Source organism: Chroicocephalus ridibundus, chromosome 4 (assembly GCF_963924245.1).
Source record: "Chroicocephalus ridibundus chromosome 4, bChrRid1.1, whole genome shotgun sequence".
NCBI classification, from domain to species: Eukaryota; Metazoa; Chordata; class Aves; order Charadriiformes; family Laridae; genus Chroicocephalus; species Chroicocephalus ridibundus.
Genome location: NC_086287.1, coordinates 92,690,513 through 92,708,076, shown reverse-complemented (window position 1 = coordinate 92,708,076; position 17,564 = coordinate 92,690,513). Strand labels below are relative to the sequence as shown.

Below are 17,564 nucleotides of genomic sequence, written 5' to 3'. Positions count from 1 at the left end.
ATCCTTCCAAGAGGTGGGGAGAGCCAAGACCTGTCCTGTTGCAGAAGCGTGTGTCTGTGTTACTGGCGCCTGCTCTCTCGCAGCCCTGTGCGAGGGAGGTGGGGGCCAGCACGGAGGAAATCCTGACCCGTGGAGGGTGATCGGAGGTGCCGGAGGGGAGGGGAGGGCTGGCCAGCCTGCCCTCCATGGCAGCATCCTTGGAGAGCTGGAAGGAGCGCGTGGCCTCCGCAGGAAACTTCCCAAGTTATCTCCAGTTTTATAAGGCGCCTTAATCAAAGGGTTTCCCCTCGGAGAAACCCCAGCCCTGGGGGTGGGCTGGTGTGTGGGCTTGGGGCTGGGCGCCCCCCACCTGTGCTGCTCTGGTTATCCTGCAGCGAGGGACCCCCAGGCAGCATCCCCCCACACCTCCAGCCCCCTGCGCCCCCCGAGCCACCGCCATGGAGCCCTGAAGGGCGTCATGGGTGTCATCGCCCGGGTGCTGCCGGTTTCCCAGGTTGCTCTTTCCTGCGCCTCCCGCCGGGGCTGCACAGGGTGCTTCGGGGGCATCACCTAGAAAGCGGCACGGCAGAGCAAAAGTTTACTAGTCACAAGCTTGCCGTTTCTCGCGGGATGGGGGAATAACTGCTTTTACCCCCAAATTCCCCGCTTGGAGGAGCGTGCTGGAGAGCCGCTGCTGTGTGTCTGCAAACCAGGCCCCAGGCCGGACTCCGTAAAATGCCAGCATCCTCCATCCCCGAGTTCGTTTTCAAAGCCTTTCGGCTCCGTTCATAGCCAGAACCCTGCGGCTCTCCGAAGCGCTGGCATTTTCTTTAGAAATGTAAACCAGCCCTTCCAAGACAGCGCTCCTTTTCTCTCTGGTCGCTCTCCCTTGGCTGGTTACAAATATAATTTTCCGTTCAGCCGTGCCGGTTCATGAGCCTGGGGTGGGGGACGCTGCTTGGAAAGCCACCGGGCAAGGAGCTGTACAGACCAGAGGGTCGGCGCGTGTGGCACTGGCACGGAGAGTGCAGGATGGTGCAGGAGTTGGGTTTCCTCCAGAAACCATTGCTTTTGGGTGGTTTCTCCAGGCTCCATGAGCCCGAGCCGGACGTTCCCAACATCATCTCAGGTCATTCGTGGATGGAGATGATTTATTTTCAGGCTCGCCCGCGTGGGAGTCCGCTTCCAGCCACCGCCACTTGCTGTGTGCGGAGGGGTCTGAGACGGTGGAGACTTTCTGGATGTTGGAGGCGGTGCGGGGCTGCTTGGCTTGTGATGTCCGTGGGGTCATAGCCACGCTGTCCGTCTGTCCGTCCCCTGGTCTGTTGGCATTTGCAAGGTGCTGGAGCCCTGGCTGGCTGGTGGCCTTGGAGGGCTCGGAGTCAGGCGAGCATCCCGGGGGGGTGATGCTGGGGTGACGATGCTCCAGCAGAGCCCGGGTGGGTGCAGCTGGTGATGGGGGGCAGCATCCGCGTGTCCCCAGCTGGTGTTTCACTCTTCTGCCCCGTTAGTGTCCCTGGGCCACATCACAGGGACATTATGGACAGCAATTCTGTCCCAGCTTGGATACCAGCATTGGGTGCTTCCTGCAGGGTTTGTTAGTGCCCCCCCAGAGCCCGGCATTTCTCAGGCATGCCAGTCCTCGTCCCCCGCTGGCCCCAGCCCCAGACTCCCCCTTGGGCTCCTGCCTGCGGCCCCGTCTCCGACCCGAGCGGCTCTGAAAAGCTTTTGTGTGGGGTTATGAAAGGCGGAGGGGGAGGAGGAGGAGGACGCGGAGGGTGTCCTGGGGAAAGGATGCTATTCAGTTCCTCCCTCTTGTTCCTGCGTTTGCTAATGAGCAAATTAAGGGGCTGCTACAAGGGGCAGGGTGGCAGGAGGCAATGCAGAGCTTTTCCACTGGGAAGCTGCCTGGGCGGGGGGGCGGTAATGGCTGGTCCAGGGACCATTTTGCTTTGCCGGGCTCTGCCATGTCCTGGTGGTGACTCTGGCTGGCCAGAAGGTCCTCTCGCCTTTTCGCTCCTTGTCTCCGCATACTTCCCATCAGGCGGAGACCTCGCAGATGTCAGGGTTATTTAAAACATGGCTTAATGCTTGGGTAGGGTGCTTGGCTAATTTAACCGTACCCTCGTTGGGCCACGCTGCCTGCTGGAAGTCACCCCCGGGGAGCCTTTCATTCTTGTGTGACACTCAGGTCCCCGTTAGATGGGACCAGGCAGGAGGGAATAAGCCCAAGGGATTAAAACCATCTCCCTGTTCCTTGCAGGAACTTGCTTTTCCACACACCCAGGATTGGCAACCCGCCTGCCACGTAGAGCTGGTGGCTTGCCGCTGTCCTGCTTGCAGGCGGTTGACCTACGTGGCCCAAAGTTTGAGGCACTAGATCATCACAAAAAAAAAATGCCACCAGACGCCCCCACATCCCTGTGTATTAGCAGGGCAGCAGAGCAGGATGGGGCTCAGGTCCTCTCTGTAACAGCTGGGAGGTGCTAACGAGGGAACCCCACACCTGAGGCTCATCAGGAGGGCAGAGGCTCCAGTATTTTAGGTGGGGTGGTGGCTCTGGTCTGGCTTGGTGTTGGGAAGCAGTGGGGCAGGTGATGCTCTGTGGAGGTGCGGTGGTGCTTGTGGTCCTGCCTGCTGCAGGAGGGTCTCCTGGAGGTAAGCTCTGCCTGGCGGAGGGGCTGCTGCAGAAACCTGGCTCTTGGTGGATTGTGTGGGGCAGGTTTGGGTTCTCCCACCAGGAAAAAAAAATGGCAGCGCTGAGCTTTGGTAAGGGTACGCTGGCAGGGGTGTCCTTTGGCTTCCCACCCTTGGTCCCCTCCCAGGTGTGCAGATGCGCGCCGTGAGAATGCATCCTCTTCCCAGCTGCGCCCCTTGCAAGGGGGATCCGTGTGGGTCCATGCACCCGTTGGTGCAGGGCTCCTGAGTTTGGGGTGGCCGTGCTGCCGCCAGGTATGATGGCTCGTCCTCCTGATCCCGAGAAGCCTCCGGTGCATCCCACCACCGAGCCCCTGCCGCCGGCCGGGAGGAGCCGTCTCCCTGGGGTGCTGCGGGACAGGCAGCTGCTGGGAGCAGAGCAGGTGTTGGGGATGGTTGCTTCGGATAAACCATAAAATACCCAGGCTTGGGTGGCGTCCGGGGGTGATGCTGCCCCATGTCCCTGTCCGGCTGTGCCTGCTAAGGCCACCCCTCGAGCCCTCCTGCCCTCTCTAAGGGGGTGAAGGGCTGCGTCCCCGGCGGTCCCAGGTCAAGGGCTGCTTGTGCCCGGCCTGGTTGGCGTTTTCTGTGCTTACTCCGATCCCTTCTCTCTGCCAGCCCTGGGAAAAACTTCCCCAGCCTTTCCGACTCTTCCCATCTTCGCCTATCAACGCTCTTGCTGCAGTTGTGTACCTGTATAAGTGAGTCCTGTTGGTTGGTATTTTTGTTTGTTTGTGGCTTTTTGGGTTTTGTTTTGTTTTTCTCCTGCATGCAACTTTTTTGCAAATACGCTCAGGTTCCCGGAAGGCTCTCAAATCCCACCGTGAGCTGTTTCTGTTTCGCTCGGGTGCCGCGTGATGCCGTGTGAAATTTGCGGCTGGCGCCCTCCCGCTCCTTGGGAGGACCCAGAACTTGCTGCCGTGTCTCCAGCCCTGTCCTCAGGCTGGTTTCTGAGCATCACCTGGCGTTTTCCGCGTCCCGTTCCTGCTTTGCTGTCCCGGGAATGGGACAGCCAGGTCCCGTTGTGTGGGGCTGTGCCCGGCAGGCCACAGTCAGACTCGTGGGGCTGAGTCCGCTGCATTGATTGCGTTGATCCCCCCCAGCCCTGCTGGGGATTTGGCCCCATTTTTCAGTTTACGAGCTCCAAAGGTCGCGCTGCGTTTCCAAAGCGCTACGTCGAGCTTCCAGCTGTCGGTGGGCATTTTCTTTCTGCCTTTTTTTAAAAAAGCTTTTGGGCAAACATCAAAAGAGTTGTTGCGTTCTCGACTAAACCTTGTCCCACGGATGCTGAGCCGTGGCAGAAACCCCCGGATGCCCTGAAAGCAAACCCAGGAGGTGGAGGGTGATGCCTGACCCTCCTCCAGCATTGCACCGGGCCGTATTCCCAGTTGAGGGTATGGATATTCGGGTGTATCGCAGCATGAAAAATAAGAACCCTATGCGGGAAGGGTCCCAGGTGGTGGCCAGGCAGGCAGGACCTCCGGCTCGTTTGCATCTCTTTATTAATTTTGAAGCAAACCAAACACCTTCTAGGGGATGGCAGTGTTTTGAGTGGCTGCACTTTCCCTGCCAAGTCGACGGCTCCTCTGTGCGTCCCCGGCCCGGGCTTCATGTGTGGGCTGCATCAGGCTTCTGTTTGTCCCTTAAACATAAGGGAGGAGCAGAACCGGTCTCATTCATCTCAATTTTTCGGCTTCCAGCTCGGGTTGGCTTTGGGGGTAATATCTGCGCTTGTGCCAATTTTTGCCATCACTAATTCTCGCCGATATAGAGCAGAATGAGGCCGAGGTATTTTAAGCCGACTGTATTGGGATAGACCTGGTTTGTTTGCAGCATATGTCTATGTAAAGATGTTGTTGGGTTTTTTTTTTTTTTAGCAAGGCTCGGGTTGTCTTTCAGCAAAGCAGCTTCCTCCGCAGCGCCTGCTGCGGCTGCCACCGACCCGCTCCGGCATTTTTCGGATGAGCTCTCCATCCCGGCACGGAGGTGGCAATATAATCGTGATATGACTTCATGTCTCGGGGCACGGCGTCCCGCGGGATCGTGTTCCCGGATGGCAAACAAAGAAACAACACGAGGAAAAATGTGCCGCTTGCCTTTTTTTTTTTTTTTTTTTTTTTTTTTATTTGCTGCCGATGAGGTCAGGGCGGGTTTGGTATGTACCCAGCCGGGCTGGAAACCTGCGCCCATCCATCCCTCCTCATCCTCACCCTCGGCTTAGGCTGGTTCAGAGTCACCCCGTGGGTTGGTGGCTCATCCCCCCCATGTCTCTAGCGGGGGGGGGACGACAGCAAAGGGGCTTTTTGCCTTGGCCAGGCTGACCTTGCTCTACCAGCTGTCCAAAATACCAGGGCTCCTGCGCCGCTGCCAGCCGCCGTGTCCTCCAGACCTTGTGCTGACTCCACAGCTCACCAGCTGGCTGCTATATATTTATTTTTTATCCACTTCCCCCCCCCCCCACCAACCCCGCCTCCGCCGCCTCACCCCTTGCCTTCTCTCTGCCTTTCCCAAAAGCAGCAGCGGGAGCCCGGCAGCCCGAGCGCTGCCTCTCTCCTGCGGGCACCTGCCAAAAAACGCTGGCCTCAAATGCGTACTGCCCAGGAAACCCTGCCTGCACCCCCCCCCCGAAATATCCCCCGCTGCAATATTCCCCCCCCCGCCCCCTTTCCAGGGGTGAGGGACCGGCTCTGTTCTCATCCCCTGCGATGAGAACGCTTTCGCAACCGCTGAAGCATCTCGCAGCAGCCTCCCTGTCTGCGCCTCGCGCGAAGCCCCGGCCAAGTCGGGAGATGGAGTAGAGGGACGGACGGACGGACGGCTCTGGCTGTGGCGGACGGACAGATGTTTTGTCCAGATACTTGGCCTTTCTCGGCCGTCCGGGAAGCACGGTCGCGGAGGGCAGCCCGGGATGCTCTTTGGCCGCTTCCCAGCGAGGAGGAACCTCCCCGCAGTAGCAGCGTGGGCGCCTGGTTTTGCAACCCCGGCGGTGATGGCAGGAGACGGCTTTTCACCGACCTCTGCCCCCCTGCTGCACCAGCGGGGTCCTGTGCCAACACCCCCGCCGCCATCATCTTCCTCGGGAGCTGAGCAGGGGCCAAGGAGCTTGTCTCCATCTCCTGAGCAGGCTTTGGGGACCCGTGAGGTTTTGGGGACAGCCTGGGTGCGGAGCCCAGCTGGTTTGCCGGGAGCCCGTTTGCACCTCGCTGCCTGTGATGGGTACCCGCAGCACCCTGGGTCTGTGCCTGGGCTTTTTTTTTGGGGGGGTGTGGGTGGTCTGCTTGCTCCCTGTCAGCACCTTTGGCATTTGCTCCTCTGAGGAGGATGCTCCCTGGGGCTCCTTGGCTCCCCAGGAAGGGCCATTGGCCAGATAGCTCCTGTTGGTCCCATGCTGCTGGGCAGCATCTGGCCAGATGTTGCCCCTTTCTCCCTGCAGCAAAAGACCTGTGCTACGCACTGGGGTCCTGGGCTTGAAGGGATGGCATGGACATGTCCCTCTGGTGTGTTGGGGGGGACACGCTGCCCTCCTTGGGGACTGCCAGGTCTTAGGGTGGACCTTGCAGAGGCAAATCTGGGAGGGTGGTGGGGCAGGAGCATCCCGGTGCGTGGGGAGCAGGGTGGGGGCTGAAGGTGGAAGAAGGGGTCGGCTCCTGTTTTTGCTCCGGGAGGAGGAGGAGGGCATTATCTGGGTGCACTTCGCAGCCTGGCATGATCATGACGCTGCTTCTCCCTCTATTTTCTGTATTTTCCTCCCCGGCCTTCCACGTTAGTGTGAGTGCTGCTGGGCTTTAGTAGCTCTCGGGAGACTGAAATCATCTGTTTACCCGTGGAGCTGGCGTGTTCGGAGCAGCAGCTGCCCCGGCTTTCCTTCTCCAACCTGCCGGCCCGACGCGAGGTGCCTGTGCCGAGCCTGCCGTGACCCGCACCGGGGCAGGGCGAGCCCTGCAGCCACCCTGGGCCACCTCGCCCGGCATGTCGGGGGCACGTGCAGAACGGGGCTGGGGGTGTCCGTGCCATCGTGCCGCAGAACTGCCGAGATGCTTTTTCGGTGCCTATACACGAGCATCGGTGCTGGATGGGCCGTTCCCGGTTGCAGCGTGGACCCGCCGTGGGATTTACCGGGGGTTATTCAAGCCCTTGCACACAAACTCAGGAAATGGCCGTCTGGCCCCGGTGCTGCCTCTTCCCGCCGGCTTCCGGCAGGTCCGGCCGCGGCGTCGCCCGCCCCGGTACCCGGGGAGAGCCGGGTGCTGCCCTGGTGGGCAGGGGTGAGCGGCAGGGTGATGGGTCTTGAGGCTGGCTTCGACAGGGGGAGCGCGGGGAGGGTCCCGGCACCCCCGGTGAGGGATGCGGAGTGGTACAGGAGGGATCGCGGGGACCGGTTTGCATCCCGTGCTCTCTCCCAGTGAATTTCTGTCTTCTAGTTTAGAGCTAAACCAAGGCTGAGCGCCCGCTGGGGCGCAAGGGGAGGTCATTAGGGGAGGCGGGTGGGTGGTGGTGACCCTGCAGCCGGTAGCGCCCCCCCGCTTTGCCGTGGGGACGGGCAGCTGTGGCCGGAGGGCAGGAGGGTGGTGGCGGTTTCCAGACAGGGAGGATGCCAGGGTCAACCCAGTACAGAGTCTGGGCTGTTCCTTGGGCTGCGTGTCCCTCCGTGACCCTCCTCAAGGACGTGTCCTGGCACGTGTGTCCCTGGCACCTGCTGCTTTTGGGGCTGGGGGGCATCTTGCCCCTTCGAGTCCCAGCCGGGGCTGGGTGCCTGTCCCTGCGGGTCCCACCGCACCCCCTGGCACAGCCCAGGCTCTGCTGCAGCCCTGTGTTGGGTGGTTTCCCCCATTGAGCCCCCCCCCAAATGGTTTTGAATGTTCCCCCCTGGCTTTGCCCCCTCCTTGCGCATCAGCTGGTGGCTTGGAGTGGGTGTGTGTGGGGGGGCCACCAGCAGCCACCTCGGTCCCCAAGGAGCCGGACACGAGGACGCTGCGGTCGCTGGCAGGGACCTTGGAGCAGGGAACATTTTGGTGACAGCCAAGGCGTCAGCCTCTGGCTCGGCGGTCTGCAGCCGCAGCGGGGCGGACAGACCCGGGGAGGGACGGACAGACGGGTGGACAGACAGACAGGCAGCTGCGTAAGGCGTCTCGGGGGGCCACGCGCGGGGTGTGGGGCGAGCAGCAAATTGCCACCGTCACCTCCCATCTGCCTGCAGCATGTTTCTGGAAGCGGGCTGACTTCAGTCGGCCGTGAAGCTTTTCATCGGGTGATGATCAAGTGCTAGTGATTTCAGTTATTACCCTGGCCAGGAATAAAAAAAAAAAAAAATAAAATATATATATATGTATGTATGTCTCCCGCCCTCCCTCCTTGTCTTCACTGCTAAAACAGCTGCATTTTCTTCTCTCCATCTCTTCCCCCCCCACCCCCTGGCTCCTCGGAGCAGGCAGCGTGAGTTATCCCGAAGTGAAAACACGGCGAAGACAAGGCCCTTCAGTTTTCCCGGGAGGTAACGGTGCCAAGGTCAACCCGGCGTGGGGACGGGGCCCCGGCTGCCGCTGCTGCCCTGGCCCCGGGGGCGAGGGTGCCACCCCGGGGGGCTCGGCGTGCCCCGGGGACGGCAGGGGGGGGAAGCCGCCTCTCCCTCCCGCCGGCAGACAGAGTCCAGATGCCCTGGCTGCCGCGTCCCTGGAGGGGGGAGATGAATTCACTCCTGCCGTCTTCTGTTTTCAGGCCAGAACATCTGCACAGTAACTGGGAAATCTGGGCTTTCTCCTGCTTCTCGGCCAGGTCCTGTCAGCCCTTTCCTCTTCCAGAAAGGGCTTTGGTGGTTGGTTGGTTGGTTGGTTGGGGTTTTTTTTTTTTGTTGTTTTGGTTTTGGTCGCCCCCCCCCCCCGCCATATCTTTCCCTCTGTCGCTTGTGCCGCATAACCTGCTCCCTGCCATGTATCCTGTCGGGGCCGTGCCTGGATTTTACTCCGTGCAGCTGCTGCAAACCTGGAGCACAGCGGGGTGGCTTTTGGGGGACCCCACCCCATCCCCCCCCCCGTCTCAGCCACCCCCCGAGCGGTTGGTCGGGGACTCCCCTGGGAGGAGGTTTTCCCCCGGGGCTGTCCCCAGGCTGGGCGGCTGGTGGCACGGGGACGCACTGGGGCACGCAAGCTGCTACATCACTTAATTTATTCCAGCCGTTTTTCCGATTTTGTGATTCGATCAAAAGCTGATGAAATCAGCTTTTGCTGATTCCCCCCATCCTTGTGCTCCCAGGACTGATCCTGCACCCCCGGAGCCCAGGCGCTGCTTGGGACTGTACAACCCCCTTTGCTCCCTCCCGAGAGCTTGCCCTGGGAAACATGCAGGGCTGTGGCGGGGGGGTGGGAGGGTGTCCCAATTCCCTCCACATCTCCCCGTTATTTCCAGCAGCGAGGAGCTTGGCGAGGCTGGCCCCGGGCTGGCTCTCGGCTTGGCAGCATCCCGCCAGGGTGAGGTTTCTTCGGTTTCTTCTGGAGCCCTGCTGCTGGCTCGGGCTCCTGGCAGGGCTGAGCTGGGATGCTGGGCATCCCGGGCACCTCCTCTTCCTCACTGCTGCTTCCACAACGCCATGGGGACCCTCAGCGATGCGTTGCGCCGATATTTGTCGCTCTCGAGGAGGAGGAAATCCTGCTGCATCCCTGTGTCCTTCCTCCCCTCCCTGTGCGTGGACAACCCTTGCTCTCAGCACCCTGACCTTCCTGCATCCGAGCTGCTGGGGTCCGGCGAGCCCTAACCCCTCTCCATCCTTTATCGTACCCCCTTCTCCTTCGTGCATGATGTTTTCCTCCATCTTTGCTCACTTCTTTGTCCCTTTGCTGTGTTTTTCCCCCCGCCCCTGCTTGCTGCCCTATTTCTGGCCGCGCTGGCCCCGTGCCCGGCGCCCTCCGCTCGGAACGGAAGGAAGGGCTCCGGGGGAAGGAGGGCAAAGCCCGGGTGATGCCAGCGGAGGTTTGACCCTGGCTTGGAGAAAGGGCCGACTGATCAGAGGGCGTTTGAGGCCAGGGACGTGGTGGGTGCCGTCTCCCTGGTGGGTCCCCACATGCGGAGCTGGTGGCTGGGTGGTGGCCAGGGCAGCCCAGGGTGAGCTGGGCTCTTCCAGCACCCAAAGAGGCGGTGGAGGAGGGAGATGCCACCCCTCTCTTGGCACTTTGGGGACCTTGGGGCAAGTGCCTAAATATTCAGGTGGCACTGCCTCCCCTTGGGTTTTGTGGGAGAGAGGGAAACCCTTGGGACAGAGCAATTTTGGGTGGGCTTGAGGGCCAGCAGACTGCCTGGAGGCAATGGCCGGGCAGGATGGCCGGCAGCAGGGCACCCCTGGGCACCTGGATGTGACGTGCACCCGGTGTCCCCGTCCTGGGGCCAGCCACGTGGTGCTGGCTTCGCAGCTGCTATTTCTGGCCCGTCCGTGGCCTTCGTGCCGCGGTCCCCAGCGCTGGGACAGGCAGGGTCCCGCTGCCGGCAGCTGCTGCCCTTTTCCTTCCCTCGGACCCGAGGGATGGATGGGGATGGGACGAGGAATCCCTCCCTGACGCGGGCAGCGATGGAGAAGCTCAAGAGCTCTTGGGATCTCCCCCCTCAGCCCTGTTTTCCCCCCGTTTAAACCCGGCATACGTCTCTGTTTGGTGGGCGGCTGTAAAAATAGCACTTGGTTTGAGTTAGGAGGGTGGCGGGGAAGGGCTGGGAGGGGGCCGGGGTGCGGGGGGGGAGGTCCGGTTTCTCCCTTTCCTGGAGGAATTAGGGAGGCCACATGCTGCCAGCAGTGTTTGGCTGGTAGAGGCAAGCGGAGGCTCCGAGGAGGCGAGCAGGCGTCCGCACAGATGGAAATTTGATCACCCACGGCTCAACAGATTGTTTGATTTATTTTAAAATCAAGCAGATGGCTGCAACAGGAGTTTGTTTAAGTTCAGCTCCGAGCTGGGCCAACGGCCAGGATACTCGGGGGTAGGCGTGCCAAAAAATGTTCAATGACTTTGGTCATCACCCACCTCTCCTCCTCCTCCCCTCTCCCTCGCTCCAGCGCACACACCCCGGCTCCCCCTCTTATCGCATCCTCGCCTTCATCTCTTGGCTCTAGCATCTCGCTTTGTCTCTCCTGGGCGGGCGGGCACGCAAGCTCGCCCTCCGCTTTTCCTCCCCGACAGGCTCGGGGAGGGTTTAACTCTTCCCCATCCATCCCCTTGCCCCGGCTTTGTTGTACCGTGGGGGTGCAAGGAGGGCCCCCCCGAATAGAGAGTGGGGAAAGCCCCTTTGCTAGGCTCCCTCCTCGTCTCCTCCTTCTCTGGGTCTGACTTGGGGTGCGGAGCTGGGAGGAATGGAGGGGTGAGTGTCCCGGCTGGGTGACCAGAGGGATGCCGTGACCCGTGTGGCCATCCCGCCGTGGTGGGGAGGGGGTGGATGGGTCCTGGTGTCCCCTCATCCTGCCCCGAATTGGTGGTGGCCTGAATGGAGACGGGGTCCCAGCAGCGTGTGACACTGCTGGATGGGGGGGCGCGTTGAGTGCTTGGCCTGGGTCCCCTGTCTTGGGGTGGGAGGGGTGACCTGGGGATGGAGAAGAGACCCTTGATGCAGCACGTGGTGGCTCTGGATGCGTTTCTGGCCTTGCCGCCATATGGCCGGCAGGGAAGGGGCTGGAGGAGCCGGTGGGAAGCAGCCTGGGATGTGCTAAACTGTCGTAGACGGGGCAGGGGAGGCTGTGCTCGGGGCTTTAAATAGCTCCGCGCCACCGGGCTGGCTCTGTGTGGGGGGTCTGGCCACCCCGCGGCATCACGGGGTCCCCAGCACACGTGGCCATGTCCCCTCATCCTGCCAAGGGGCATCTTGGACGCTCTCTGTAGCAGGGGCAAGGAGCTCTCTGCGTCTCCTGGGGTGAGCAAGTAGGATGCTCCAGGAGCACCGGGCATCCTGCTCCTGTTGCTTGGTGGCCTCGGGATGTCCCTTTGCCCGGTGCCAGCCCCACACACCTCCCGGCACGGCGGCAGGTTTGGCGCACACCTTCGCACTGCGGGTTTTCACGCTGGGGAATCGCCCGTCATCCCGTTTCGAGGAGCAGGGCGGTGGGACGGGGCTTTTCCCCAGCATCCGACCCCTCTCTGCGGCGGGGCTGGGGGGCTGCGGGTCCCGCTGGGGAGAGGGGCTGGGGCTGGAAGGGGTTAAGGCAGGCGAAGGAAAACAAGAGTGCTGCAGGGCCTGGGTGGCTGACAAGCCAAACAACTGTTTTTGACTCACTGTTGCTGCTTTGCCAAGTGCAATTGCTTCCACATTCCCATCCCCTGGCTGGAGGGGCGCGGGGAGACGTTGGCTTTTCGCGGTCGGGAGGGGAAGGGGGATGCCGGGGGGGAGCGGCAGCGGGAAGGGCTGGCTCCACACCGCTTTTTCTCGGCTCTTCTCTCTTTTATTCCCCTCCCTGTCGAGTGGCGGGAAGGGGCAGGGGGTGATGATGCTGGTGGGGGGGGGGGTGATAGGGGGGGGATGATGCTGCCAGGGTCGCTCGTGCCAACTCCTGGTGGAGCATCCCTTCTGCCAAGCCCCAAAGGTGGAAGAGGGAATGGGGGAGGAGGGGCTGAAATGCACCCCCAGGGGTGGGCTGCCCTGCTTTCCCTTGCTGTTTGTCTGCAGGGGGGGGCCCTGAAAGGAGGTTCCTTCCCTGCCGGGGGTTGCTGAAAGGTGTTGGGGGGTGGCAGCATCCCTTGTCCCCCTCTCCAGCTCCTGTTCCCTTTCCCGCAGCAGCCAGGGATGGAGCCCCGCATCCTTGATGTTCCTATTGCAGCCCCCCCCCGCCCCCAACACCATCGGGATGGCAAGTGACCCCGTTGCAACCCCACTCGGAGGTGTGGGGTCTCATGTGGGGCTGGGCCCCCCACCGTGCCTGGCCGGGGCAGCGAACCGAGTGTGCTGGGGGGGGGACACAAATCTGCCAGCGGGGTTTTGGGGCCGGGGGGGGGGGAATGTAGTAAAATCCCCAGGCCTCTGAGTGCTGGTGCCGTCGCGTTGCAGGCAGCAAGAAATAAGCCCTTGGAGCAGAGGCTGGGTAGTTACAGTGAGGATTTGAGCTGCTCTGGGTCGCTGCTTTGTGGAGTTAATTATCTTCTGAGTCTGTGTTTTTTGGTGGTGCTTTTATTTTTTTTTTTTTAATTTTTTTTTTTTTTTGTTCCTTGGGATTATTTCTTGGCAAACGAGGCGTCGTTTTAAAGCACTGAGCTCTGCTCCCTCTGAACTCCTGGCTGCGAAGTGGTATGTAGGAGATCCTGGTCTTAAAAAAAAATAAAAAAAACCAAACAACCAACAAGCAAAAACGCACCCTCAAAAAAGTCCCCGCTGCCTTTGCAGTGCTGATATGGGGTCTGGGGCAGCCTGGGAAGATTTTGGGTGTGTTGCTGGAGTTGGTGTCTTGGGGGGAGCTGGAGCAGCAACCTCCCACAGGGTCTCTGGTGCGGCACATCCCTCCCTGGCACGCTGGGCTGGAGCGTGGTGCTTCTCCGGGAGCATGGAGCAGCACCTGGCTGGCTGGGAGCGACCACGCTGCCGAGGGGCTGGCGGCAGGGGAGGATGCGGAGATCCCCTGGGAGCAGCATCCGGGGGGAGCGCTCGGTCCCTGCAGGCCTGAGGGCAGTTTGGTCCCCCCCTCCTGCAAAGTCCAGCCTGGATTGGGGTGCCTGGAAGGAAGGCTCCAGCTTTTGGGAAGGCGTGAGGGTGTGCTGCGAGCCGTCCCTCAGGCGAGGAGGGGGTTTGTAGGGCGCCTTGGCTGATGGCAGTATCCCCCGGTGGGATGCTGCAGGGTTGGGACAACATTCCGGCATGGTGTCCCCCTCTCCCTGGGGCTCAGCAGCCGCCTCTCCCCCCTTTGCAGAGGCCGTTTCCCCCTTCCCGGCTGCGGTGGGGGTCCGTGTGTGCCGGGGGGAGCCGGGGTTGCGGTGCAGGGGAGCTCGCCTGGATGCTGTCAGCCGCGCGGGATAAACACGGTCCCCCGATGGGAGGGAAGGCAAATGTATGCCTGGCTCCTGATCCAGCCCCAGAGCCGCTCCTATGGGATGCGACATTTCGGAGCGACTCCTGTGGCTCCTGCTGCTGGTACCTGTTTAATCTCAGCCTTGTGTGCTGAAACGCCGGGGAACGGACGCAGCGGCAACCTTCGGGCGCTGCAGAGCGGGAGCTGGCAGCGATGGAGGTCAGGAGGAAAATCCCTTCCCTGTTAGTGCTGCAGGAAAGACTTTGCCTGAAATATCCCGCATCTGTTGGGGATGCGGGAGAGCCGGCTTGTGCTCCGGTCCAGCGGCCGTGATGTTACACCACTGCGGTAGACACGCTATCCGTCATCCTTGGACCAGGAAGGATGCCTGGCCAACCTCTGCTTGCACCCCACGCGCATCCACACTGCACCGCGGGGTTCATCCCCGCTGCGCCCATCACCCTGGCATCGGGTCACCCGAGGCAAATCCTCCAAACTGCCCGGTGAGGATTTTGCGAGGGAAGCCAGAGGCCCTCCCGGTGCTCCCCAACCGCAAGTGGCAGGGGATGCCCGCGTCCCCCTTGTCGGACACCTTGTCAGCTCCTAATCCGGACATGAGAAGGCAATTAGGGGCCGGGATCCCCTTTCGGAGGCAGCAGATGGGGTGCGGCGACGCGCCGTGGGGCTGGGGAGCAGCGGCGGAGGGGCCGGCGCGCAGCGGCTCTGCCTCCTAATGTGTTTGCAAATCCTCACCAGCTGAGGGGATTAAAGCCGGCATCTGGCTCGCTTTATAATATTAAAACAAAGGGAGTTGTAGGCGCCATGATCGGGGGCAGGCGAGGGAGGGAGGGAGAGCGGCGGGAGGGAGGGTGGGGGGGGGCCCGCCGCTCTGCTTGCTGTGCTGGGAAAGTCTGCAGGAATCCCTCCCCGCTACCACCTCCTTCCCAAGCCCTTCCCGGGAGGTTTTCCCTAGGGAACAAAACACCGTGGCGGGGGTGTCCTCACCCTGCTGTCCCCGCGGGGCTGCGCAGCCCGTCTTGCACCCCCTTGGGACGAAGGGCAGCGCCGGGGATGCTGGAGGCGGGTGGGCTGCGGGTTGCTTTTATTTTATTTTATTTTATTTTATTATTTTTTTTTGCGGGGGTGGGGGTGGTGGCGGCGGTTTATATCTGCTTTTTTCCACCCCGTTGCGCTGTTCTGGAAGCGGCAAGAATTCAGGAAGCCGGCGCGCGGCGAGTGCCAAGTCAGGCTGTACCGCAGCCAAGCCCCTGCTTGTTTTCTCGTCTTGCTGGAGCCAGTAAGTGACCTTATTAGCTTAGGGGGCAGCTGCCTTATTAACACACATCTGGCGGCGAGGAGGCCGCATAGTCCCTATATTGTCTCCCTGCCTGCTCCTAACCCGGCGGTACCTTGCTGGGGGGGCTCGTTCCCCAGCTTCTGGCACACGCGGCCTCCCCCCCCCTACCAGTATCAGGGCTGGCACCCGGCAGCCCCACTTCCCCCATGCAGCAGGGCGTAAACCCCGGGGGGTTTATGCCGGGGGCGGGGGGGGGACACACACCAGGATTAGGCAGATGGGGCTTTGGGTCTTTTGAAGATTATAATTTAAGATTATAATCTGTGCAAATTTATAATATGCAAGGGGGGGGGGAGTCTGGAGACGGGGGGGGGCAGTGCGGGAGCTGTGCTGTGGCATTCCCATGGATGCCGCCACATCTCCCACAGCCGCTTCCTTCTTTCCTGTGGGGCAGGCTCTGCTTTTTGGGGTGCAGCATCGTCCTTCAGGACGAGGGATTATTCCAAAGGGGCTGGACCACCCATGCAGCATCCTCACATCCCTGCCAGCAGCCAGGGTGGGCACTGGGATTTCCCTCCGGCATGCGGCGGGGATCAGCGTCGGAGCATCCTGCAGCGATGAGAGCCTCCGGAGCACTGACTTCGGGGTTTTTCCAATGGATTTGGCGCTCAAAGGGGGCAGGTTTCCAAAGGGGTGCAAACTGGGAGGCTCCTGCTTTGCCAGGATGGGGAGCCAGGGGCTTTGCCACGTGCCGGATCATCCCAAGCTCTGCTCCGGGCTGTCCCGGTGGGTGCACATCCCACCCACAGCCGCCCATCATCCCCAGCACCCCGTGCTTCCTCTCCCTGGCTATAATTAGAGCCGAGCTGGAGGGGGCCCCCGCACCGCATCGCCCCGGCGCTGCGCATCCCCGGGGGAGCGAGGGGGAGCCGGGATTGAGGGGGAGCCGGGGCGCTGGGCTCCTGCCCGTGCCTCCGCCGCGCAGGGATGCCCTTTGTCCTTCTTGGCGTGCGGGGGAACTCGGCAGCTCTTGGCTTCTCCCTCCTGTTTTGGAAATTCAAAACATTTACAGGGCGGCCCACTCGCGCCCTGCCTGCCACGGAGCGAGGCACTTGGCTGACTCCTCTGCTTTCCTTGGCTGCTTCTCCCTCGCGTTCACGCTCGGGGGTGGGGGGGGGCTTTTCTCCGCCCCCTCCCCCCTTTTTTTCTTTTTTCTTTGATTTTTTTTTTTTTTTTTTTTTTACCCCTGTGGTATAAACTTGAAAAAACGCCACCAGCCCGCAGGAAAGGCCGTCAAGGTTGACGGGTGGCAGAGCCCAGGGCAAGCGTGGCGATGCCAGCGCCGGTGCCCCTCGTGCTGACCTTGCTCTCCGCCGGGAAGGGCGGCTGTGCCGGGCAGCCGGAGCAGCCCCGTGCTGCACCAGTGCTAATGAGCTCTGCCTGAGCAGAAGGATTAATTAGCTACTGGGAGGGGGAGGGCATCCTGCTGCGGTGACTCCGGTGCTGCTGGGTGCAGGCGCCCAGCCTCGCACGGCACGGTGCCCGGTGCTGCGGCATCGCCGGCACTTTTGCCGGGAGGATGCTCTGAAAGGAGCCTGCGGTTCTTCCTGGGGCAAACACCACGGGGAGAGGAAACCCCCAAGCGAGCCAGGACCGTGCTGGGAAGCCACCAGAGCCACCGCTCACCTGGGCCCCTGCCCTCTTTTTTCCAGCTTTTTTTTTTTTAAAAAAAAAAAAAAGCCTTGTGGATTAATGGGAGATAAGGGTGGGATCTGGATGTGGCAGGAGCGCTTGAATGTGTCCTGTGGGGTCTAAAATGATGCTAATGGGGATGAGGTGGCAGCTGGCTTGGAGCTGGGCAGGGGCAGGGGCTGGGGGCTCAGCCCTGGCCCCGCTTCTCCTGCAGCGGGGCCAAAATCTGAAGTGCTTAAGGATGCTCAGGAGCGTTGTGATGGGGGCTGTCATCCTCCTGTCCCTGGAAGGAGGACACCAGACCTGGTTTGGGGCTTTTGGCATCCCATTTATCTGCAGAGAGGCTTTGGGGGTGGCCATGGGGCTGCTCTGTGCCCCGTCCTCTCACCAGGCAGGGATGTGGTACCCCTGTCCCCTCCAGCACGCAGGAGAGCGAGGCACGGGGTGGCGGGGGGGGGAACAGAGAGACGAGCAGGGACATCGTGTCGAGGCCGGGAAGGTCGTGAGGACGCGGAGCTTGAACTTGAATTAGATGGTAATTGCAACGTGCCTAATTACAGGGAAAGAGCAAATCACTTCGGTGCTTCATAAAGTGTCTGACACGGAATAACGAGGATAATTAGCAATCAGACGGGAAGCTGCTACCTCCCCGCTCACGCGCCGTCCCCCGAAAGCCCCGGAGAGCCCCGCTCCCCCTCCTGCCTTGGGGGGGGGCCCCGCTCTGCAAAGCATCTGCCCCCCCATGCAGGGTGGATGCACTGCTTTTGCACCCCACCTCCCCCCCCCAATTCCCGCCCCCCATCGTGGGATATCTGCCCCCCCCCGGGGCATCACCCGTGCTGGTGGCCGTGTCCCCCCCCCGGGGGTGGGGGGTGGGGGGCGGTGGTTCTGGTGTCCCCGCAGGGGTGCGCGTCCAGCCGTGCTGTGCGCGGTGCCGGC

At 61.7% G+C, this 17,564-nt stretch overlaps 1 protein-coding gene across 3 annotated transcripts in view; it reads left to right on the top strand.

Moving 5' to 3' along the window:
* The window catches only part of GSE1 (Gse1 coiled-coil protein), a 107,304-nt gene that overhangs the window by 2,551 nt on the left and 87,189 nt on the right, over positions 1–17,564 (top strand). The gene's annotated exons all lie outside the window — the stretch shown is intronic.